The 25,642-nt window shown below is 45.7% G+C and overlaps 1 protein-coding gene across 5 annotated transcripts in view; it reads right to left on the reverse strand.

Moving 5' to 3' along the window:
• Positions 1–456: 456 nt before the first annotated feature.
• Positions 457–25,642, reverse strand: part of LOC125391092 (uncharacterized) — a 31,478-nt gene continuing 6,292 nt past the window's right edge. For 2 of the 5 annotated variants that reach the window (XM_087897254.1, XM_087897257.1), the window contains 2 exons: positions 20,072–23,911; positions 457–896 (listed from right to left, as the gene is read on the reverse strand). The gene's annotated coding sequence lies outside the window, so the exon portion shown is untranslated. Of the gene's footprint in view, positions 897–18,772; positions 19,143–20,071; positions 23,912–25,642 lie in introns of those variants that run through there. The other 3 variants (XM_087897258.1, XM_087897256.1, XM_087897255.1) reach the window with 3 other exon arrangements.

Raw genomic sequence — 25,642 nt, forward strand, 5'->3', positions numbered from 1 at the left:
GAAATCCTGTCTCAAAAAAACAAAACAAAACAAAAAACCTCAAAGAAACAAAAAAAAAGAAAAGAAAAGAAAAGTGAAAATGAGATTGCATCCCTTCCCAGCAAGGCCTGCCCACTGGACGTGTAAAGTCGAGTTCCACTCCACTGTCATGCACATCTACATGGCCTACTGACAGCTTTTCCCTTCATTGGTCTGCTTGTTTCTCCATCCTAGCCCTCCTGGTTCTCTGTGTCCCTCCAGACTGGGCACTTGTATTGTCTGTCAAACATGACTGAATTCAAGATTTCCCAAAGCAGGAGACATGTTCAAGTCCCAGGATCCCCGGACCAGCCCTGTGTTCTCTAGGATGTAATCTTGCCTTGGTTCCTTTGTAAAATGTGTTACAACTAGCACTGTAACTATGTGTCTAAGTTAGGGTTACTATTGTTGTGATGAAACACCATGACCAAAAGCAAATTAGAGAAGAAAGGGTTTATTTGGCTTACACTCTTCATCACTGACAGCAGTCAGGCAAGGAACTCAAACAGGACAGAAACTTGGAGGCAGGAGCCGACACAGAACCATGGAGGAGTGCTTCTTATTGGCTTGCTCCATGACTTGCTCAGCCTAATTTCTTATAGAACCCAGGACCATCAGCTCCAGGGTGGTCCCACTGACAATGGGCTGGGCCGTTCGCCATCGATCAAATGCACTCTAGGCTTGCATACAGCCTGATCTTTGCAGGTATTTTCTCAATTGAGTCTCCTTCTCAGATGAGTATAGCTTGTGCCACACTGACATAAAGCCAACCAGAACTATGGATAGCTATTGCTGTTTGTCTTTTCTTCCTTTTAGAATCTCAACTCTAGGAGAACAGGGGTCTTGCCTTGTTCATGGACATCGTCACTTGGAACTCTCTGTGAAACATATACAACAGTCATTTTCAGATGGACTCACATTGTGGAATCTATGCTTTAAGGTTAAACAAAGTATGATGTTTTCATAGTATAGATTAATGGAAAGGTAGAGCCCAGGGAGTTTAAACGGTGTGTCTGGAGAGGGGAGCTAGGAGTTTCCAGTTCTGCCTCCGTGCCTTCGCATCACTGCATCCCACCCGGCTGCTCTGTGTCCTTCCCCCAAGCCTTCAGCGGGCTTGGTGCTAGCTCCCTTCTCCTGTCCAAGCTTTCCTGCGCTGCTCCTGCGTGCTCCCCAGTGCCAATATAGCCCATTGAGTTGTGAAGCTTACAAGTTTTCTCGGTAACTCTATGAAGAGCTCGGCGGTGGAAGTGATATGGGGGATCTTGTGAGAATACGCTGTGACTTGGAGAGAGCCGCGGTGTGCGATGGTAGCACACACAGCGACTCCACAAAGGCTCAGCTGTGTGGTTGCAGCGATGAGTCAATAATTAGCAACACATTTCTAAAGGTCTCTCTTGCATAATTTTTGTGTCCAGATGTCTATGACATTTGGATTCTAAAATAAAGTTCCAAATACCACACATTCATGCACATTTTCCAAGAATAATTGCATGGTTTTTGAGTCTTTCTGTTTAATAAACATCAGGACCAAAGATGGACGGCTTCACTCTACCTAATGTATTCATTTTCAGCATCCATTGTGGTGTGGAGAGTGTTTGGAATAAACACAATTAAAACAGTGGCAGATTGTAAATCCTTTGAAGTTTATGATATGTCTCTTCCAACTGCTAGTAGTGTAAAAATGGAAAGTAATTTACATAAAAATTTTCAATTCACATGTTCTAAGAGATTAACTATTAACGATTCCTACAAAATACTATGAGGATCTCCATCCCCCAGAGTCCAAAGTTCAGGCGTCCGAGGAGCCAAGGCACTAGCTTCCTCTTTCCTCTGCCTCTTCTGCTTGGACAGCCCCTGCTTCACCCCAGGGTCATGGGCTAAGACAGGAGGCTACTTCTGATTCCTGGAACACAGTGGAATGTTTCTCGGTTCGCTGTAAGTGTATACGTGATCTTTCCACGTCTTCCAGCTTGGCCCCCACCAGCTTAGGAGGTAAAGGTTCTGGTGTCCTTGAGTTGGGTGAGGTGTTCCTTGCAAACCTAGCTCCCTCTCCGAACTGCTACTGGGTTATCATTGCTGAAGGTGTCCCAGTCAGGCCCTCGACTGCTAGAAGATGGTCATTTGCCCAATATGGAGTAGGACATTAAAAAACAAGTGAAATAAAGAAACTGTCTACTTGACGGCATTAAATCACAGAAAGCAAAGGTTGAACACCAATGATCCCTACCCTACCCTTCCCTTCCTCCCTCCCTCCCTTCCTCCCTCCCTCCCTCCCTCCCTCTCTCTCCTGACAAGAAACTGGTCACCCTGCTTCAGCCTTCCAAGCGCTAAGGCTACAACTACAAACTTGTGTCCTGTCTGTCTGTCTGTGTTTGCAGTACTGGGAACTGAGCCGAGAACTAGACAGGTGCTTCACAGCTGAGCTGCACCCTTAGCTGTTTTTAACTCTTTGAAACAGAATTTCCCTAAATTGACCAGCGAGCCTTAAGTCTGTGATCTCTCCCCCTCCAGCCCCCACTCCAACTGCACTTCTCTTTAGCCTGCTCTCCTAGAACTTGCTCCGTAGACCAGGTTGGCCTCGAACTCAAGAAATCAGTCTGCCTTTGCCTCCTGAGTGCTGGGATTAAAGACGTGTGCCGCCATTTCTTAGTTTGTGATCCTTTTGCCTCAACCTACCAATTAGCTGCTTTGTAGACCTTGTTCCACCAGACCTGCCTGTGACTGGAAGGTTTGAAGGGAGGAGATTTAAACTTATGTTTGTTTGAGGGTCTCACTATTATCCCCTGCTGGCCTTAAATTCAGACAGATATCTCTCTCTGCCTCCTGAGTGCTGGGATTGAAGGTGTGTACCACTATACCAGGCTATGTTTTGGTTGTTCGTTTGTTTTGTTTTGTTTTGTTTAAATCCAAAAAGGACATAGGTTTTTGTTTGATCCTCCTATCTCTAAGAAGCTCTTTAATATAAGTGAAAGGGTGAAAAGTCACTTTCTATACCATGTCACAGTAGAAGCAAGCTCTAGGGACAGTCTGAAGGGCATGCATTTTATGTGAGAGGACACCAACCCTTGAAGAACGGGGGCCCCTTAGCTATTGAAAATAATGTATCAAGCTGAACACGATGGTGTATGTCTATAACACCAGCACTCTGCTGAGGCAGAACAATCGCCTTGCATCTGAGGTCAGCCAGGACCACAGAGTTAAACACTCCCCTGCCCCCTCCCCCCCACCCTGCACACACACACACACACACACACACACACACACACACACACACACGCACGCACGCTAATAACTAATAATAAAAAAAACTAGTTGGGCTTGATGGTTCATACCTGTAACCCCATAATTTGGGAGAATTATCATAAATTCAAGGCCTAGGCTACATAGTAACTGACCACTAGGGTTTGAGGCTAGACTAAGATGCAGTACAAGAACCCTGTCTCTAAAACCAGCAATGACAAAACCCAAAAAGCCAAGGAAAGAAGTCAGGCAATGGTGGTGCATGTCTTAAATCACAGCACTTGGGAGGCAGAATCAGAAGAGATTTCTGCAACTTAGAGGCCAGCCTGGTCTACAGAGAGAATTCTAGGACAGCCAAGGCTATACAGAGAAACCCTGTCTCAAAGAGGGGAAGGCTAAAGAACAAAAGCTCCACTTCTCTAGTCTGAATATGTATCCATTCACTCTGTATATGAACTTATTTTGGAAACAAGGTCTCCCTGTGTATCCCTAACTGGCCTGAAACTCACCATGTAGACCAGGGTGGCCTCAACTCATAGAGACCCTCCTGCCTCTGCCTCCTGCATGCTGGGATTAAAGGTGTGTGCCAGAATGCCCTGTTCTTTTTAGTTTTTTTCAGACAGGTGTCTCCTGTAGCACAGGCAGGTCCCACTTGCTATATAGCTAAGGATTACCTTGAACTTCTTGATTCTCCTGTCTTCACCTCCCAGGTGCTAGGGTATAATCATGTACTACCACATCTGGCTTCCATGCACAAATGTTTAAATATATATAGGTATTGAGATTAATAAATTTTCAATCTATGTAAGCAATATTTAATCCACAGAACCAACATCAGTGTACATTTTCTCAGTTCAAATACCTTATTTATCCACCCAACAAATATCTAGCCGGGCAGTGGTGGCGCATGCCTTTAATCCTAGCACTCGGGAGGCAGAGGCAGGCGGATCTCTGTGAGTTCGAGACCAGCCTGGTCTACAGAGTGAGTTCCAGGACAGGCTCCAAAGCTACACAGAGGAAACCCTGTCTCCAAATAACAAAAAGAGAGAGAAAGAGAGAGAGAGAGAGAGAGAGAGAGAGAGAGAGAGAGAGAAGAGGAAAAGAAAGGAAGGGGAAGGGACGGGGAAGAGAAGAGAGGGAAATATAGGGAAAGGAAGGGAGGAAACCTCAACTCTCTGAGCAATTATCATTAGGCCAAGGTGGACACAGGACGCCGAGAAGGAGGCAGGTAGGGTTGGTAACGCAGGCAAGGCCAGATCTTCCAGAAGGCAGTGGTCAGTGCAGGAGATTTTCTGAACACAATAAAGACAACAATGACCAGGGATACACTAGCTTCTGCCTCTCAGGTTACTTCTTAGAGTGCTAACTTGTATTGTATGTAAACACATGCTCAAGCAATATTTATTTTTTCTGTCTTTTCTTCTTCTTTGCTTTTTGGTTTAGTTTTTTGAGACAAGGTTTCTCTGTGAAACAGTGCTGGCTGTCTTGGAACTCACTATGCAGATCAGGCTGGCCTCAAACTAATAGAGATCCACCTGCCTCTGCCTCCTGAGTGCTGGGATTAAAGGCGTGCGCCGCCACCCCCCTCTCCCCCCAGCTGCAATATCTATTTTTCAGAATACAGAATGAACTATTACCATAACAAACACTCTTTTTCTATAGTGTAGACAATTTATCCAGCAGATCTGTAGACGCTTGTGCCTTCATGGGACCCCTCTCATTTAAGCTCAATTTCACGGGCATAGGCGTGATAGCACATGCCTACAGTCCAGGGTTTGCATCTGGGAAGCAGTCGGGCCATCATCACAAATTCAAGGCTACAACAGACCTTGCCTCAAAACAAACAAACAAACAAACAAAAATAGGGAGCTAGGGTTATAGTTTAGGAGGAGGACCTGAGTTCAATTCCCAGCATCCTCATTAAAAAAAAAAAAATCAGGTGTGGCAATTTATATTCGCAATGCTTCTGGGAGGAGACAGTTGCAAACTCAGTGGTCGGCCAGCCTAACCTGGCTGGCAGGCTCTAGGGCCCAGTGCCAGATCCTGTCTCTGAGGTGCACAGCTCCTGAAAGACAGCTGAAGATGTTGATCTCTGCTTCTGCAGGCACAAGCCCAAGTTCACACACACACACACACACACACACACACACACACACAGAGAGAGAGAGAGAGAGAGAGAGAGACATATAAGCAACCCCCCCCAAAAAAAAACCCAAAACAAAAACCAAAACAGTCTACAGAGCAAAGACTATTGACATTAAGACCCAGAAGGCAACCATTTCTCTTGAACTCGGAGCACATGGCTTCTCAGTGAGCACATTCTGTCCTGCTGGTCATTGTTCAGCTGACTATAAAGTCCCCAGGGAGCTGAGGTAGAGCTGGGAGAGGGCTGGGAGAGGGCTGAGCAAAGGTGGGCAGCGCTCTGGCCATCCTAGAACCAGAGGATCGTCAGACTGTTGGCTCTAAGTCCTCTGATTCTTGCATAAGGAGAATTTGCATGTCTCCTGGGTACTCCTGCAAATGGCAAAGGGTCTGCCTCAATATCTGTTTAGGCTTGAAGGACAGCCTCTCTCCAGCTCCAAAGAAGCAGCCAAGTGTCCATAGACACACTGGCGACTGCCTTGTACGTAGTCTCTATGTGTGTCTACAGCAGCTTCATGGATCTGTGACTGCACGGGTCCTGTAAATTCTAGGCTTTTGCCCTCCACTGAGCTTGCAGGAGAGACTGAGAAATCAGCTGTCAGCTCTTTCCCCAGGGTCTGGGGAGCCTTGGTGACGTAAGCACTTTTCTTCATTGGGTTAAAGTTAGGAGAAAAGGACAATTTGCTGAGCTGGTGGTTTTTCGTGGCAATAAGCCAATTTCTCTTTTCATGTTGCTCACCCCAGGGCATGCTTACGAGGTACATGGAATTCATTTCCACGAAAGGAGAAGCCTGCCAGCACAGGAGGGGAGAATGAATAAGACAGGCTGGCGGGGTTGGCTATTTGCTATGATGTCCTAAAGAGTATAAAAGCTGAGAACTGAGAGCAGAGGCTGGGGATTCGTGAATGTGTGTATATTTAAGCAGGCATTCATTCCCTGGAAGCAAGCAGATTTTCTTGATTTTTTTTTTCCATGAAAGAGGTTGCTGGAAGATCAAGGGAAGGAGAGTTTGTTTGAAGTGCCTGTGCTCTCTGGGTTGCCAGGCCAGTGGAATTCCAGACAGAAGGGCAAGCCCATGGTTTGACTACGTATTCACGAGGGAGACAGAAATTACTGCTAATAGTAGCAACACGTAGGAAGGTTTGGAACTATGGCGACAAAGCCTTCTGAAAGAGGTCCTGTCTGAGCTGAGGTCTAAATTAATGAGAACAGAGTTCAAGCCTAAGGGTGGGGGTGAGGGTGAGCAGCGTGTGCTGGGATGGGGGTCACAGAGGAGGAAGCATTTATGCAAAGCAGAAATGGGATGTCATTCCAGGTATCGGATGTAATTCAAGATGCCGAAGCAGCGTGCAGGTGGTTAGGAGAGGAAGCAAGAGACGGGGAGGCTAGAGGTATGCGTCCAGAGCCAGGTGTGGTGAGGCACAGCTGGGATACCTCACTAGGTAGAGGCAGGAGGATCAGTTCAGCAAGTGTCAGTAAGGCCAGGGACAGAATGATGATCTGCTGGTGGTGCTCACAGGACGGGTGGAAGTAGGTGGAAATCGGAAGTAATATGCATGACTTACTTGTTAAGTATGCGGATGATGTGGCCAAGGAGAATGAGGTGAGTCACGTTCTCTAGATGTCTGGCATCGTGAACTGGGGAACAGTGTGACCTCTCTATAAAGGCACCAGCAGCTACACTAGTGTTGACGGTCCAACTGCATTGAGAAGGAAACCTGGAGCCTATGGGTTTGGTACCGTAGTCCCAAACTCTCAAGATGGTTCTGAGAGTTTATTTATTTATTATACCTGTTAATGGTTCTCCTGGCTATCATCTTTCAGAAAGAGAATGTCTGCTGGCAGTGGTGGTGCACGCCTTTAATCCCAGCACTCGGGAGGCGGAGGCAGGTGGATCTCTGTGAGTTCGAGGCCAGCCTGGTCTACAAAAGCTAGTTCTAGGAGAAGCCCCAAAAGCTACAGAGAAACCCTGTCTTGAAACACCACACACACACACACACACACACACAGAGAGAGAGAGAGAGAGAGAGAGAGAGAGTATCTGTCCTAGTTTGGTTTTGCTTAAAGTTTTATTTTATGTGTGGCAATGTTGTACATAGGTATGTGTATCACATGTGCACTTGGTGCTTCTGGAGACCAGAAGAAGGGTTAGATCTCTGAAACCAGAGTTACAGTTGTGCGTTGCCTTGTGAGTGCTAGGAACCAAACCTGGGTCCTCTGCAAGAGCAATGAGCACTCCTACCCCCTGAGCGTCTCTCTGGCTTCCAAACATGTCTGTTTGTTCTGTGATACTGGGGATTGAACTCAGTGCTTCACACTTCCTAAGCAAGTGCTTTATTGCTTAGCTACACACTCTAATAATCCCATAGCACTATTCTTAAGCACAGATTTCACCGGGATAGAGGCTATAAATCAACGTGCTGGAGGAATGAATTGGGTAGAAATATTTCAATATTTATAACGAATAATGGTATTGTTATCTATATGAGCAAACTGTATTTGTCTCGTTGTTGTTGGGTGAGAAGATACCATGACCAGGGTAAATTAGAGAAGAGCTTATTTAGGGCTTATGGTTTCAGAGGGTTAGAGTCCATGATGACGGAGCAGAGGTAGCAGGTTGTAGGTGGTTAGCAGCAGCAGAGAGATCCCATCTCTAACTGAAATAGGGTGTGTGGAGGGGAGACTGTGGGACTCTCAAAGCTGCCCCCAGTGATACACTTCCTCCAGCAAGGTCACTCTTCTGAATCCTTTCCAAAGAGATCTACTAACTGGGACCAAGTACTCAAACATGAGCCAGTGAGGGCAGCCTCGTTAAACCGGCGCAGTTGCGATGGTAGTATAGTAGGATTTGATAATTATAGCTATTCTGGATTGGAAGTTACATTCTAACTTGCTAATTAGTTGTTCAAATTGTGACCATAAGTGGCTCTGTGTATTATAAGAAAGGGGCAGTATGGGCAGGCCAGGGCTGCTGGTTACCTTCACCTGCTGTGGTTGGATGTGGATGTGATGTGTGGATCCGTACAACTGGGCTGCATTCCAGACAAGATGAACTCAATTACCCTGACGTGAGCATAGCGATTGTCATTCTAGAGCAGTGGTTCTCAGTCTGTGGGGTCACGTGCCCGTGACTTTGGGGAGTTGAACAACCCTTTCATAGGGGGTGCCTAAGACCTCCGCAAAACATGGATACCTACATTATGACTCATAACAGTATCAAAATTATAGTTCTGACGTAGCAGTGAAAATGATTTTATGGTTGAGGGTCCCCACAGCATGAGGAACTGTAATAAAGAAGGGTTGAGAACCACTGCTCTGGGGATATGTCACAGGACCCTGGATGATTCTGAAATCAAGGATTGTATCTGCTGTAGTTAGGATGTGAAGTCATTCCCCCCAGGGATGTTGTAGGCTTGGCCCCAGCTTGTGACACCATTGCACTGGGGCAGAGTATATCCTGTCTCCAGCCTCTTCTTTCTGCTTTCTGTGTGGCATGAAGTGAGCCATTTTGTCCACCACCTGCTTTCTGTCAGGGTGCTGGACTGTATCAGACACAGGTCCAGGAACAGTGGAGCCCGTGGCCTCTGAAACCGTGAGCTGAAGCAAATGCTTCCTCATTTATGGTTATTCCAGAATATGTTGTCATACTGACAAACCTGGCTAATACAATGTCTAGTCTCGTGTATCCGACATTTGTTTCGGACTGCCCTGTGACATGGCCATATGGGACCAGAGCTGCCACGTCTCCCATCTTCTTGCCATCACGATTGTTTTGTTTCCTTGGTTTTGTCCTTTTGAGACAGGGTCTCACTCTGTCGTCCAGAGTTCGTCTCCTGAATGCTGGGATTATATGTTTGTACCATGCCCAGCATCCTGCACCAGAATGCTTGATGGGCTGAGGCTGTTATTAAGAACAATGAGGGGAAGCTGCACACCAGCACTGCAGTACACCAACAGAGGATGTGACAGCCCACAACGCGTACTGCTGAGTTGTGGCTACACTATGAATCTGATGGATAAAGAATGACATAACTCGGAGAGGCAAAGCCAGCACAAGATTCTCTCACACTACTCAGAACAGCACACACTTTGCTGTCTAGAGTTTGGGAGACAGGCAGGGCACCACTGAGAGTTCCGGGCCAGCCTGGGTACCGTAGTGAGATCCTGCCCTCAAAACAAACATAATATCCTGGGCGGTGGTGGTACACACCTTTTATCCCAGCACTTAGGAAGCAGAGACAGAAGGATCTCTGGTTTTGAGGCCAGCCTAGTCTACATAATGAGTTCAGGGACAGCCAGGGCTACACACACACACACACACACACACACACACACACACACTTCTCACAAAACAAACAAACATTTACAAATTGATTTATTTCTGGAATTTTCCTTTGAATATCTCCATTCATGGTTGACTGTAGGCAAAGGGAGGCTACTCTAGCAGATTCCAGGGCTACAAGAAAAAGTTTCCTGATCTTTAAACATCACCAAACTGATCTGTGATTCTGCTTTAAGGTCTTAGCGCCTACTTAAGTATTTTTTTTAATCTGTAAGCCTCGTCTATATATTTAGAGCCCAGATCCTTCCAAAGTCTATCCAAGATTGCGCTGAAAAATTTAGCCCCATTAGAAATAAGTTTTTCATAGTAGTCGATATGCTTTTACCTCCGAACTGTTTGGAAAGCTATCTTATACAGGCAACCCTGCTATTCTGTTTTCAAACAGATTGCATTCCAAAACTGCATTTAAGGGCTGGCTCTTTGCAAGATAAAATCATTTTTTTTTCCTTTCAGAAACATTATTATGGGTGAAATTCCCAGGCTAGTGCACAAAACTTAGTCAATCTTGGCTCGAATACTCACTAGAATCCTGGATCCTGGAAGTACTACAAGATAGAGTGGAAGGAAAGCAACACAGAATCCAGAAAGCCAAATACAGCACAAGTCTGGAATGCCCAGTTCCCCTCCACCTTCTAGGTACAACGGAAAAGTCTAGAAGATGTAAAGTCCCTCTTGGCTGAACACTTTCCCAAGGTCCTCCTAACATTGCTGTCCTCCTGCCTCCCTCTGTAATGGTCTGTCCTGTCCCTTTAAGAGACACCACCACCACCACCCACCACCACCTAGGCAGCCCCTTCCTTTCTGTTTCCCCAAAGAGGTAGCTGCTGAGGTAGCTGCTGCCTCAGTACCTCCCCATCACCCCCCCCCATTTCTTTCCTACTCCCCCTTCCCTTTCCCTCTCCCCTTCCGTTCTATAATCCACTAAAGAAATATCCAAACTCACTCTGCATGGTGTGCCTGTCCTTCTCGGTGGTCTCTCACCTGCCAAGTGGCTCCCTGCCTGGAACTTGCTGACCCTCACAGCCTGGGGATTCCTAGGGGGCTCCCTGCCTGCTGCCCACTGCTGCCCCTCAGGGAACCTACAACATTTTATTTTTACCATAGCACCCTCCACCTGGGCCTTTGTGATATCTAAATAGCACTGACCCCTGGAATCCTTTATTCCCTAATCAAATCTGGCAGAGTAGTTAGCTCCTTTTTTGTTCCTACTGTGTGAGTGTTGGGGTAGGGGGTGTTACCACCGAGCGGAGCACAAGTGGACTGAACACAGGTCATCAGGCTTGGCAGGAAGTGCTTTATCCAATAAGTCATCTCATCAGCCCGAAGCAGTCACCTTCCGACTGAAACGGTGACCGAGCACCCGTATGGGAAAGCCTAATGTGCTAGTTCTGTCCTTTAAACAAATCATACCTTCGTTTCTTCTCTGTCTTTTTATTTATTTTGAGGGGGGCAGTGTTTCACGTAACCCGGGTGGCCTTGAACTCGCAAAGTGCTGAGGATGACCTTGATCTTGCCTCTGCTCCAGAGAGCTGAGATTTTAAGTCTGGCCACCACGCCTGACTACTGCCTTTACCTTTAGATGAGGGCCGCAGCTGTTGTTGTCTTTGTTTTGTTTTGTTTTTTGAGACAGGGCTTCTCTGTAGCTTTGGAGCCTGTCCTTGGAGACCAGGCTGGCCTCGAACTCACAGAGGTCGACTGCCTCTGCCTCCTGAGTGCTGGGATTAAAGGCGTGTGCTACCTCCGCCTGGCTTTTTTATGTGCCTTTCGTGTAGAAAATGGTTTGGCGTGCCTTTGAAGACAGAAGCCACTGCTTTTTAAAGAGAAGGAAACCAAGCATTCGCTTTGCTTATACTCTCTCGTGGGGGGGGGGGGGTGGTAGGACGCAGGCTGGAAAGCTTTCATCCTGGAACTACCTCAGTGTTGGGTCCTCTGTGGTCCTCCTCCCCCCGAGATTCAGAGGCTCCCGTAGCTCCAAGTTTAATGGTAGGCTCTGTACCCAACGATGAGATGAGTACCCGAATGTGGGGACCTGGGATCAGCCCAGGGCTATCATCCCTAGACAGATATTTCTGTAGGAATTTGGGTGTGCCTTCTCTTGGGCTAGGGTAGGGATGTGGAGGGGGGTGTTTAGGTGTGCCTTCTCTTGGGCTGGGGTGGGGATGTGGGGGGTGTTTAGGTGTGCCTTCTCTTGGGCTGGGGTGGGGAGGTGGGGTGTTTGCTATGATAACAATTGATATCAACTTGAGATCTGGCTAGAAGGGGAGTAAGGCAGGTTAACTCAGGAATAAATGGAATGAAATCAGGTGTGCCCCAGGCCTTAATCTCAGCAACTGGGAGGTGGAGGCAGGAGAATCGGGAATTTAAGGTCACCCTCAGTTACTCTGTCAACCTGAGAACGGGTCTAGACTACTACTTGAGGGCAACCTTGTCTCGAGAGACAAAGCAAACAACAAAAAAGAAAAAAAGAGAACATGATTAAGTAGAAAGAACCCCAAAAGACTCAGGGTGCACACCTTCAGTGCCAGCATTGAAGAGCTGGAAGTAGAGGCTGAGGCTGCCTGGGCAGTTTGGGGCAGCCCTGTATCAAAACAATAATGAAGTCATGTGTTTTCATACTTGATCCAGTGCCTTAATTTCATTCATCAAATAGCATGAGACAATGTGATTATTTTTCAGTTTTTCCTTACTGATAACTAAATTATACAGCCCATAATTGTCAGTGTTCAGCAGACTTTCAGAGATAGACAAATACTTGATGCAACAGTGAAGAAGTAAAAACTTAGAATGGAGGTGTAGCTCAGTGGTCCAACACGTGCCTAACGGGTGAGGCTTTATTTCAATCCTTAGCACTGAAAAAACAAAAAAAGAAAGCTAACAGATCAGGGGTGGTGGCACATGCCTTTAACTGCAGCACTAGGGCGGCAGAGGCAGGCGGATCTCTGAGTGTGAGGCCAGCCTGGTCTACAGAGAGTTCCAGGACAGTCAGGAGAAACCCTGTCTTGAAAACCAAACAAAGAAAAGAAAGGCTAAGAGAAAGCCTGATTCAATAGTCAGAGTTTACTGCCGTGGTTGGGCTCAGCAGAGAGGTGGTGGCCAATCCAAATGTGTCTCTGGAGGCCAAGTCTTTGTGGTCACTCTGAGCCTGGCACAGAGACACCCCTGCCATCCCAGTATCCAGTGTAGACAGGCCAAACACACTTGGTGACTCTCTCCTCTAAGGCTGTCCAACTAAGCCTTGATGTCCAAGGCTAGAAGAGGAGATGCGGAGGGGACCCCTACATCAGACTGTCCAGACCATGAGTCTCCTGCAGTTCGATGATGCCCAAGGCTAGGAGAGGAGATGCGGAGGGGACCCCTACATCAGACTGTCCAGACCATGAGTCTCCTGCAGTTCGATGATGCCCAAGGCTAGGAGAGGAGATGCGGAGGGGACCCCTACATCAGACTGTCCAGACCATGAGTCTCCTGCAGATCGATGATGCCCAAGGCTAGGAGAGGAGATGCGGAGGGGACCCCTACATCAGACTGTCCAGACCATGAGTCTCCTGCAGATCGCCATCTGCCACCTACACAAGGTCCTCAAAAGCAGACAGATAGACAGACAGACAAAAACTTCTGGGGATGAAGCAGAGCCAAACTGCTGTTTTCTGGGAAAATTTTTAAAGTAACGTTAGGCAAATATTTATCAAAACCTGTTCTGTCCAAAAATTGAAGAACCCCACTTGTATTTAGGGCTGCGGGAGAAAGGAGGATGCTAGACCTGGCTCGCATCTCTAAAAGCTGAGTCACAGGAGGCTGGGGCGGCAAAGTAGGAGCTTCTCCTCAGGTGGGGGAGTGTCCCTCAGACTGTGACAGTTTATCAGACCTGGACTGATTGGATCTATGTAAAATTCAGAATGTCTACAAAGAATGTTAGGGTTAAACCAGAACAAAAAAGTTGGGTGTGAGACCCTACCCACAATATTGGGTTGCATAGTGAGACTCTTTCTCAAGCAAAATAAAATAAAAAACAAAACAAAAAGACACACGTAACTAATTAACTTCTTTCTTGTGTATTTGTGAGGTTTTTTTTCTTTTTTTGAGATAGGGTCTATCTAAACAGCAGTGGCTGTCCTGGAAGTCACAGAGACCAGGCTGGTCTTGAACTCACAGAGATCTGTCTGTTTCTGCCTCCAGAGAGGTGGGATAAAAGGTGTGTGCCACTGCCTTATGTGTTAGCTTCTTTAAAGCCCACCATTATAAAGGGGTAGGAATGTAATTAGAGCTCACAAGTGCACTCTGAGAAAAGTGACACGAACCAGACAGTTGAAGAAGCTGGTGTAGAGTCAGATGTGCCTGGAAGGTCAGGTCAGAACTGCAGAAGGATCGGGGCAGCCTGGGCTACTACAGAAGGTCAGAACTGCAGAGGGATCAGGGCAGCCTGGGTTACTTACAGAAGGTCAGAACTGCAGAGGGATCAGGGCAGCCTGGGCTACTACAGAAGGTCAGAACTGCAGAGGGATCAGGGCAGCCTGGGCTACTACAGAAGAAGAAGTACCTGTGTTAAACCATATTTTTGTGTCTAGAATTAAGCTCTCTCAGGTTTTTAAATGGATTTTAGCTGGCCATGTTGGCGCCAATTTGTTGAAGGAAGGGGCCTCTTATTGGTTCCTGCCCAGCTAGCTTAGCCCCAAAATAATCACACAGAAACTGTATTAATCAAACCACTGCTTGGCCCATTAGCTTTAGCTTCTTACTGGCTACCTCTTACATATTAATGTACCAGGTACTGAACTCAGGTCCTCAGGCTTGACAGCAAGCAGCTTTGTGTGCTGAGCCATCTCCCTGACCTATTTACTCATTTATATTGCTTTTTTAAGACATGTTCTCACTCAGTAGACTGGATGGTTTGGAAGTGTAGACCAGGGTGACTTTGACCTCCTAAGGATCTGCTGCTTCTGGCTCCCAGGGGCTAGGATTATACAGGTTGTGCCACCACATCCAGCTATGGTTGCTCATCTTAAGAATCCTTGACTTTGACCATGAGGGGTCCATCCACTGAGACAGTTTGCCTGAGCTAATGGGAGCTCACCAACTCCAACTGGACTGGGAGTGAACAAGCATGGGATCAAACTAGTTCCTCTGAATGTGGTTGACATTTGGGGTAGACTGAGGGGGCACTGATAGTGACACTGGGATTTGTCTCTACTGCATGTACTGGCTTCTTGGGATCTTATTCTCTTTGGATGTATCCCTTGCCCAACCTAGATGTAGTAGGGAGGGCCTTGGACTTTCCACAGGGCGGGGTGTATTGCCCTCTCTTAGGATTGGAGGGGGTGGGGTGGGAGGGAGTGGGAAGGGACTGGGAGGAGGGTAGGGAGTGGGAGTTTGGATTGGTATTTTTTTTAAGTAACAACAACAACAACAAAAAGAATCCTTGACTTTAAGGTTTTGGAAGTAGGGGATCACAACTGTAATTCAGCATTTAAAAAGCTGAGGCAGGAGTTCCAGGCCAGCCTGGAACCATAAAATTTTTTAAAATATTACACAGCACTTTACATTACACGCCACTGATAGGCTATTCACTCAATATATACTTTCCAGGGTTATATATCATGTTCATAGGACTGTTACTCATTGTATAAATTAACAAAAAACTTGTCTGGAATCACTTCTTTCATTGTTGGGGATTTTTTTGTTTGTTTTTCGAGGCAGGGTTTCTCTGTGTAACAGCCCTGGCTGTCCTGAAACTTACTTTGTAGACCAGGCTGGCCTCTAATTCATAGAGGTCCGCCTGCCTCTGCCTCCCAAGTGCTGGACTGAAGGCATGCACCAATACCACCTGGCTGAGCACAAGTTTTTAAAACATTCTGTGATTAGGTTGGAGACATGTCTCAACCAGTAGAGTAGTTGCCTATCACACACAAAGTCCTGGGTTCCATCTCCAGCACTGTATGAATGAGTCTTGGTAGCACCTGGAACCAGCAGTTGTCTAGAAGAGGCAGGAAGTTCAGAGACTCAAGGTCAGCCTTGGCTACACTGTGAGTTCCAAGCCAGCTTGGTCTACCTGAGACCCTGTCACAGCCAAGCTTAGCTAACACTGATGGTTTAGCTGGGTGTGGTCACACTCCTCCAGACAAGAGGAGAGTTCCAGGCCAGCCTGGCTCCTAGCCACAAAACAAAACCCACGAACACAATGAGGTCGGGGAGAGCACCTAGACTTCATCTCTGTGTAAGTGAAGGGAAGTCTCCACGACTGTGCTGTACTGTCAGCTCTTAGGACTATTTCTCACACTCCAGGGTTCAAAAACACCCCCAACATAGCAACTCTGTGGTTTCTTCTCTATACAGGGTGCTGGGCTGATGACACCACGAAGTCCCGTTTACAAGGTGCTGAGGATGAAACTCAGGACTTCCTGCAGGCTAAGGACCCCTGAGCTGTGTTCCCAGCCCTCTCCTGAAACGTTTAAAAAGGCTGCCCGATTCTTTAATTAGTTTTCAAACACTATTATTTTTGTTGTTGTTGACGTCTAAACCAAACAGAGTGTTTTCTGAGGCACATCAAGGGCTGAACAACAGACAAAACTCTTCTAGTGACATTTTGGGACAGCGCTGCAATTGTGCAGATTAACAATTGCCTAATTTCTAGGAGCCACTAAAAATAGAGCGTGGGTAATTGGGCCGAATGAGTGGGTGAGTCGATTAACAGGGCCATGAACTCTAAGATGCTCTGCTGTCCTTCTGTCCTATAAAGTGAGCAGAGCTCTCTCTTCTTTCTCAACTGTCAACTGGAGTGGGACAAAAGCACCTCACAGGAATTAAGATGCATTGCCTGATTTTTAATTTTTTTCTTTTATTCCTGCTTTAAAGTTTTTAAAAATTGAACTGAGTTTTAGACAGTCTCAAACTTGATATGTACTATGTAGCCGAGGTTGGTCTTGAACCCCTGATCCTGACTCAGTCTTCCCAATGTTGGGACTGTAGGTGTTGTCTCACCACACTTGGCTGCTCACTTTTATTAGTGGTAAACATATGCTATTTATGCTTCCTCTCCTGTGCTCCAGATTCATGGCAAACTGTCTGCCATGATAACCCACAACACAGGCAACTTCTGTGCACAACAGCATTTTTGACAAGCGAGAAATATTCCATCACTTGCCCAGCAGTAGCTGTCAGGTAACTCACACCTGGCTCAGCATTCTCAAGATAAACAGTTGAGAGGTGAGCAGGGGTGGCCGAGGACATAAAAGGGTAATGGGAGGTGAATTATGATCAAGACACACCATATACATAGATGGAAATGTCATAATGAAATCCATTACACATAATTAACATGTGTGGATACAGAGTTTGCAGTGAGGAGAAGGATCCGTGGCTGAAGTGCTTGCCACACAACTATGAAGACACATGTTCAAGTCCCCAGTGCTCACGGAAAGCCAGACAAGATTGTGGGCTTCTGTAATCCCAGCGCTCCTAGACAGGAGGTGGAGGCAGGAGAATGCCCAACTAGTGCGGTGGAGAGCAATGAAGAGATATTAACTCAAGGATAGGCACCCATGTTTGTCCTCTGATGTTCACATAAGCACCATGGCACATGCAGACTTACACACATGCATGTGTCACACACACACATAAATAAAAATAAAAATAAACAAAACAACAGCAAAAGCAATAGGGAAGGCTGCTAAGATGGCTCAGCTAAAGAAGTCTGCCACCTCGGCCTGATGACTTTATTTGCTCCCCCAGACCTACATTGGCTAGAGGTGAGAACTGACTTCTGAAAACTGCCACATGTGTTATGTGTGGGAAGCCTGAAAAAGCAATAGCCAACAAGGGAAATGAGGAAAGTATATGATGGTGCAATTCTAAAAGACAAATAGTCTAGGGAAAAGCAAGGGGATGGTGGGTAACAAAGTAGAGAAAGGAGGATAAGAGTAGGTGGGTAGAAAGGGGCTGGAGAGATGGGTTAGTGGTTAAAAGCACTGGCTGCTCTTCTAAAGGACCCAGGTTCAATTCCTAGCACCCACATGGCAGCTCACAACTGTCCCTTAACTCCAGTTCCAGGGGTTTCAGAAATAAATGCAGGCAAAATATCCATACACGTAAAACAAAACAAAAGTAACTTAAAAATGAGTGGGTAGAAAGGAGGATGGGCATGACCAAAACATGATTATATCCATGCATGGAAATACCACAATGAAGCCCACTAATCAGCATAATTACCATGCACTAGTAGTTATAAAACAAATGTCTAATGTACACTTCACTGTTAGTCTAGAAAATAACACAATGTATTTTGGCCTATCAGACTCACAAACACTAAAAATGATATTAACAGTCAGTGGAGTGAGAGCTGTGTGAGGGTGTGCACTTCGTAATTCTAGCGCTCCAGCGGCTGCGGCAGGAGTGTGAGACCGTCTGGGAAGCCGAGAGAAACAGTGGACCGAGAATACAGAACCGGCCGGAAAAATTGTCCTTCTCCAAAGAGCTCACAGGAGAGAGAGAGAGAGAGAGAGAGAGAGAGAGAGAGAGAGAGAGAGCGAGCGAGCGAGCGAGCGAGCGAGCGCGCAGCACAGCAGGAGAAGCTGAGCCACCAGCAGTTGGATTTTCTTTTACTCTAGCCCCACTTTGGGACACAGAAATGTTGCTGCTGCTTATTTTCTACTCTTTTGGCTCTGGGGCCCCACCACCCAGCTCCCAAATAAATCACACAGAGTCTTATTCTTTCCTATGAATGCCTGGCTTTAGCTTGGCTTGTTTCTTGCCAGCTTTTCTTAAATTATCCCATCTACCTTTTGCCTCTGGCTTTCCCTTTTCTTACTTCTGCAATCTCACTTTCACTCTGACGCGGTGCCTGGCTGGATGACTGGCCCCTTCTTCTCTTGCTCCTTGATCTCTCTTCTATTCTCTCTGCCTGCCAGCTCCGCCTAGGCTTTCTCCTGCCTCGTATTGCCCATTCAGCTCTTCATTAGACCATCCAGTGTTTTAGACAGGCACAGTAACAGAGCTTCATAGAGTTAAATAAATGCAACATAAAGGAATGCAACACAGCGGGAAAACAATCTTTGCATTGTTAAACAAATGTTCCAGAGCATAAACAAATGTAACACACCTTAAAATAATATTCTTCAACAGCCAGGGTTCTTTAGAGGAATAGAACTTATAGAATGAAAAAAATATATATTTGGGATTAATTGGGATGGCTTATAGGCTGTGGTCCAGCTAACTCAGCAAAGGCTGCCTACCAACAAAGGATCAGAGTCCAGCTGTTCAGTCTGCGAGGCTGGGTGTCTCGGCCCGTCTTCGCTATACACCTGAATCCCGAAGAAGCAGACACCACTGCCAGGAAGGGGTGGACTTGCCAGTGAGTGCAAGCAGGCGAAGAGAGCAAACCTCCTGCTTCCATGCCCTTCATAGGGGCTGCAGCAGAAAGTGAAGCCCAGATTAAAGGTGGACCTTCTCGCCTCAAAAGATCCTGATTAAAAGTGGGTCTCCCACATCAGATGATTTAGTTAAGAAAAAACTTACTTCATCTATAACGGCATCAGGAACTTGAAGAACTGGAGAGATGGCTCAGCACTTAAAGCACTGGTTTAGCTCAGTACCCAGTGCCTACGTGCAGACTCACAACCACCTGTAACTCCAGTTCCACAGGCTCTGACACCCTCTTCTGGCTTCCCTGGGCACAAGGCACATATATGGTGCACATACATACATAGAGGCAAAACTTATACACACACACAATAGTAAATCTTTGAAAATAACATTGAAACATTATTATTATTTGAAGAGTCACAATAGGGATTTAAGATCAATAACACATGAAAAAAATTACTTTAGCCAATTAGATATAAGTAACCAAGATAAACTGCTTTACCAAAATCTAACATTTAACTTAGTACAAATCCAAGTATAGTACAGGAATACATAAAGATTAATTATATGAAAAAAATTAGATCCAGGAGGTAGTAACACTCAGCACTTGGGAGGCAGAGGCAGGAGGATCTCTGTGAGTTCCACGCCAGCCTAGGCACAGCACAGGAAGAAAGACCTTAGTTTTTACAACTATTATTATTATTGGAGATGTATTTTACTTTTACCCATGTGTATGTAAAACGTTGCGGGTATGTTTGGAGACCAGAAGTGTTAGATTCTCTGGAACTGGAGTTACAGTTGTGAATGTCCTGTTCTGGGTGTTGGGAATTGAACTAAGACCCTTCTGGAGGAGTAATGCCCACTTTATTAGCCACTGAGCCATCTCTCCAGCCCTCTTTTATTACTAGCCGTAGTATTAGGAGATTTTTACATTTTTGATAGTTTCTACTTGTGATCAGATCCCCACTCCTTACCTTCTTGTATCCGTTCCTATTCCTGGTGGCCTCCTTCTTCCGTATCAGCCCCTCTCCTGTTTGTAGGTCTTGTATGAGTCTTTTGCAGGCCTTAGGTAGGTGGTCATAATTGCAATGGCACGTCCTACCAAGAAGAGGCATTTTACAGTCTTCCCACCTCATCTTTCACGATGTCTCCGGGACCCCAAGGTGGGTGACACAGATGCCCATTTACAGCTGTGCCCTCAGCTGTCTCCTATTTCCCCAGAACTTTGTCAGCTTATGACTCCATGTTTTGATTGTGACCCACTGTCAAATGAAGCACCCCGAACTAAGGATGAGAGCTGCTCTCGTCTAAGAATATAAACACAAGCATGTAGAAAGTAGTTTAACCACATGCCTATTTAACTATGTTCTTCCTAGCCTTCAGCTTTTGGCCAGGTTTATGGTACCAGGTGTCAGACCTAATCAGGAAGTGGTCAGTTACCCCTAGAATGCCATTATTGCAAAAGTGAGCACATCTTGTCTGGCAGATTGGTATTCTAAGTACTCAGGTGAGACCCTTGGTTTTTTCATTTGTTTGTTTTGCTTTGGTGGGGTTTTTTGTTTGTTTGTTTGTTTGTTTTTTGTTTTGTTTTGTTTTGGTTTTGGTTTTTGGAGATAGGATTTCTCTGTATAGTCCTAGCTGTCCTGGAATTAACTCTGTAGACCAAGCTGGCCTACCTCTGCCTCCCAAGTACTGGCATTAAAGTCATGTGCCACCACTGCCAGGCCCAAGATTCTGTCTTCAAAAAATAAAAACAAACCAAAAAATAAGGGAGGAAGGGTGAAAGAAATGGGAGGGAGCTCTGACGGTCCTCAGAGTGAACCTTGCAAGGACAACATCTAGCCACAGACTCCACAACTTAAAGAGGGATGTGGAGAAAGTGGAAGGGATTCAACAGGGAGTCACAGAGATGATTAAAGGGTTAGGAAAATAGGAGCTAGAGATTATTTAGCCCAAGTTAGAAGACTGCTAGGTTTCTTAATAACAGTATTTGAGCATAGGAAGGGCTGCTACATGCAGGATGAAGAACAGCTGCTTTTCTTCAAGACAGAATGGAAGACATGAACTCAGAAACATGGAAGGCCCAACTCAGATATAAAAGGGACTTTTGAAAATGATTATCAGATTCGGGATTACCTCAGGTCTCCACAGTCTCATGTGTCAGAGTTCTCTACTGATGGGGTAAGGTGGTGTCTCAATTGAACAGTGGCTGCCAAGCATGCACAAGGCCCTGTGATTAAGTTCTAGTATTTCAAAAAGAATTCAGTTCTCAGCCTCTTACCTCTTGGTGTGTTTTCCTTCATTTCTTTCATCTACTCTGATTTAATGACTTGCTATAAATTGGTAATTTCCAAACATATGTTGAAAAATCTCCAGTGCAGACTATCTTCTAAATGCCTGCTGCACATGCGGTTTATGTTTCTTACCTGCTCTACTGTGACGTCATCACAGGTGACCCTGTTCTACTGTGACGCCGTTATAGGTGACCCTGCTCTACAGTGACGTCATCACAGGCGGCCCTGCTCTACTGTGATGACATCACAGGTGCCCCTGCTCTACTGTGATGAAAACACAAGTGACCCTGTTCTAATGTGACGCCATCACAGGCGACCCTGTTCTGCTGTGACGTCATCACGGGTGACCCTGCTCTGCTGTGACGTCATCACGGGTGACCCTGTTCTACTTTGACGTTATCATAGAACCCTGTTCTACTGTTATGCTATCAAAGGTGACATGTCTGTTATGACAGTAACCATAGATTTTCTGATTGGAGTCTAGATCTACTCCTGTACAAGAGGAATCCATACCTGGTACTGTAAAACCAGTCAAAAGTCTGTGACTGGGAGGCCATTGGCCTACTGTCACTATTTTACTAGACAGACATGGTATCGAATGACCCCATACACTAACGATGCTCTCAGCCTTGACTAAAGAAACATATCTGGAGTTGGCAAAGAGGAATGCAGAGACTCTTAACTAGTCAAAGTGCTGGGAATAAGTGACTTTTGGTGCTTATCCTGGAAGAGAACATCACTACCACCCTCAACTCAATACAGAACCCAGGAAGTACCACAGAAGAAATGGGAGAAGAAATTTAAAACTGTTGTGAAAGACTGTTCTTTGGAGGTGACGCGGTCCTTGCCTCATGAACTCAGAGCACCAGAAGGTACCCACACAAGACTAAGCCCAATAACAATAATCACCCCGTCCCCTGAGACTGGGTTTCTCTGTGTAACATTGGAGCCTGTCCTGGAACTCGCTCTGTAGACCAGGTTGGTTCACACACACATTGCCTGCCTCTGCCTCCCAAGTGCTGGGATTAAAGGTATGTGCCACCATCACCCGGTCCTAGAGAAATAATCTTGATGACCCCAAAGAATTTTATTCCATTATTCTTTCTAGTGATTCGATTCTATTATTCTACCCTACCCTACCCTATTCTCACTTCCTATTCTCTAAAAGTTCTCTATTCTTTTCCTTCTCTTTTAAAATTTTTATTTTTATTTTATGTCCATTGGTGTTTTGCCTGCATGCATGTCTGTGTGAGGCTGTCAGATCCCCTGGAACTGGAGTAACAGACAGTTGCAAGCCGCCATGTAATACTGGAAAATTGAACCTAGGTCCTCTGGAGAAACAGCCAATGTTCTTAACCACTGAACCATCTCTCTTTTCCCTCCTGACCCCTGTCGCCTTTTTACATTTTCTCTGATGATTGTCAATACATATTAGACTGTGATTTTTTGGAAGCAGAGACTGTATTATCTTTTTACTACTTTGATAATTTTAATTGACACCCAACAATTATAAAATCTCAGGGGCACAGTGTGACATTTCACAACGTATGCACAAGACCACATGTCAGAGCAGGGTAGCTGCCCCACCTCTCATCTGGATAGCATCTATTCCGGCTCATATTGAGTGCTTTACCCACACGATTTCGCTAAATCTTCACAACGAACTCAGGAGGCCTCTCTTACCCTATTATTAGTTCCATTTTATAGATAAAGAAACCAGGATCCATCTAGAGATATTAAGGAACTTGTCCCTGGACATCAAACTGTGTGGGTGTGACTTGGGTCTATCACCTGCAGGTGACTTTGTAGATGTTAATGCATCTAAAGGGATCTAAAGGGACATTGAACACTTGAGAAGAATGAACTCTCCGAATCACGACTCCACCATGTGTCTTTGGAGCAAACCTGAAGGGCATCATACAGGGAGAGTCAATAATAGAATCCCGGGGCTGTGGGGTCAGGTGACTTAAACAAGGGTGGCAAGAAGCTCAGACCTGAATTGTACCTGCTCAGTGAGCCCAAGTGTTTCGTGGGCCTTGCAGAACATACCTCTGGCTCTGACTGACTGGGAAAACAGAGCTGGGTCAAGAAATTTAGTAAGCCAAGGTAAAAATTCGTTTCAGGAGCAGGAAAACAACAGGCCTACCTCATTTCAGTTGGCATCCCTGTACCCTCAGACAGTAAGGAGTATGTCTACAGTATGCTGTGGAAGACTGGCTTGGTGTCGGCGCGTCGACTGCCCAGAGCAGGTCGTCCAAAGGGGCTTGTGTTTTCTTCTCCTTCCATTACCTGGCCCAGCCAGATGCATGGCTGTCTAGTTTGGCTTTTGTTTTCCTTTGTAGAAAGAGTTTCACTGTGCAGGCCATGCTAGTGTCGAACTTGAGATTCTCCTGCCTCCGTCTCCTGAGTGCTGAGACTCCAGTAAGTGTGCCCCACTATGCAAGTCTGCAAGTCTTGCTGGGGCGGGAAGGTCAAGTGTTGGAGGGGAACCTTATGTGGGCCCATCACGAAGAGCTCTACCTGCATTTATGAGAAGTTGGAATAATGACTATAGGTATTACTGTTCTTCATTTATCATTATGCATTAAATTGTTAAGTTATACTTAATTAGCTTACAAAATTGAAGATTTTCATATGGCTTTTGCATATAGCCCTTCTTCCCCTTGAGACAGGATCATAGGTGGACTTGAGCTCTCTGTGGCCTCTACCTCCTAAATGTGCCACAGTAAGAACTTTTAAAGTATGACTGCTGTCTTACGAGACTATGGCTGTCTAGCTACAAAGGATTTGCCTACTGTGAGTCACTAGGTTAAATATGCAATACCACAGACACAAAATAAAAAGAGAAAAGAGAAATAAGGCAGGGACTAGGGAATTCTCAGTGTCCCCATGAGGAGGTAATCTACTGAGTACCATAGAGTCCCTAGCTTCTTGGGCAGGACTGGAAGAGGTGGGATTAGCTGCTGTATCTTCCAGATCTGCAGATCAGGCACGGCCCTCTAACTGGGCCCAATGATTCAATACGAAACATGCCAGATTCATGTACACCATATCAAACTAAGCATGTTAGAAGAAACAGTTGCTTTGCTACTCTTCAAATCAACAAACGTGGCAAGGCAATATACTGTTTCCAAGGGAAATTTCTTCTTGGCAGGTGACCTTTGTCAAGGCCAAGTTAAAAATGGAATTGATTGATGACCATATAATTAATATGAAGGAAACAGATATGCGTAAGGGCTGATGAAGTCTGTCCTGGGTTTAAAAACCTTTCAGTTTCCTCATTTTATCTTACCAGGATAAATCAAAGCCTGTATTGCTCTGTTTTGGCCTGGAACCAGGGCTTCCTGCATTTAAGGCAAGCTTTCCGTCACTGAAGTCCAGTCTCAAGGGCCTTGTTAGTTTCTCATCCTGATCCCTCACCTCAAGTCTTTCTCCTACACTCCAAACACACCGACCACTATAACATTTGCTTATGTTTGAAGTAGCTTGTATTTTAACAAATTTCATTTGTATCTAAAAACCCAGTTTCAAGACTTTTTTTTTTGATTTTTCGAGACAGCATTTTTCTGTAGCTTTGGAGCCTGTCCTGGAACTAGCTCTTGTAGATCAGGCTGGTCTCGGACTCACAGAGATCATCCACCTGCCTCAGCCTCCTGAGTGCTGGGATTAAAGGCGTGCGCCACCACTGCCTGGCTCAAGACTTTCTTTCTGACCTGGGTACAGTAACTCATGGCTGCAATCCCAGAATTTAGGAGGCTGAGGCAGAAGCACTGCTCCGAGTTCAGGCTTGCTACATAGTAAGTCTGGTTGACCTGAGTTACAGAGGGAGACCCAGTCTCAAAAAAGAAGAAAAAAGGAATATTTCATTTTCAAGCTACCAGCACAGTCCATGTTTCCATAGCAACTTATATATAAGTTTATTAACATTTAACTTTTTAATTATTTTTTTCTGCTGCTGGAGATGGGAGCCAGAATCTCAAGTATAGACAAGCACTTTTATCAGTGAGCTAGCTCCTTGTTGCTACTGATTTGGATATTCTCAATCATCAATCATTATTTATTAAATCAGTCCTTTAGAAAACTACACCACCATTTATTTCTTGTGGGAAGGAGCACGCACATGTAGAGACGACTGCTTCCACCATGGGATTCTGTGGGCGGAATTCAGGTCATCAGCCTACTGTAGCAAGTACCTTTGTGGGCAGAGTCATCTCAACATCCCTGTCTAACTCTAATTTAGACAACAGCTCA

This window comes from Myodes glareolus, chromosome 16 (assembly GCF_982192425.1).
Source record: "Myodes glareolus chromosome 16, mMyoGla1.1, whole genome shotgun sequence".
NCBI classification, from domain to species: domain Eukaryota; kingdom Metazoa; phylum Chordata; class Mammalia; order Rodentia; family Cricetidae; genus Myodes; species Myodes glareolus.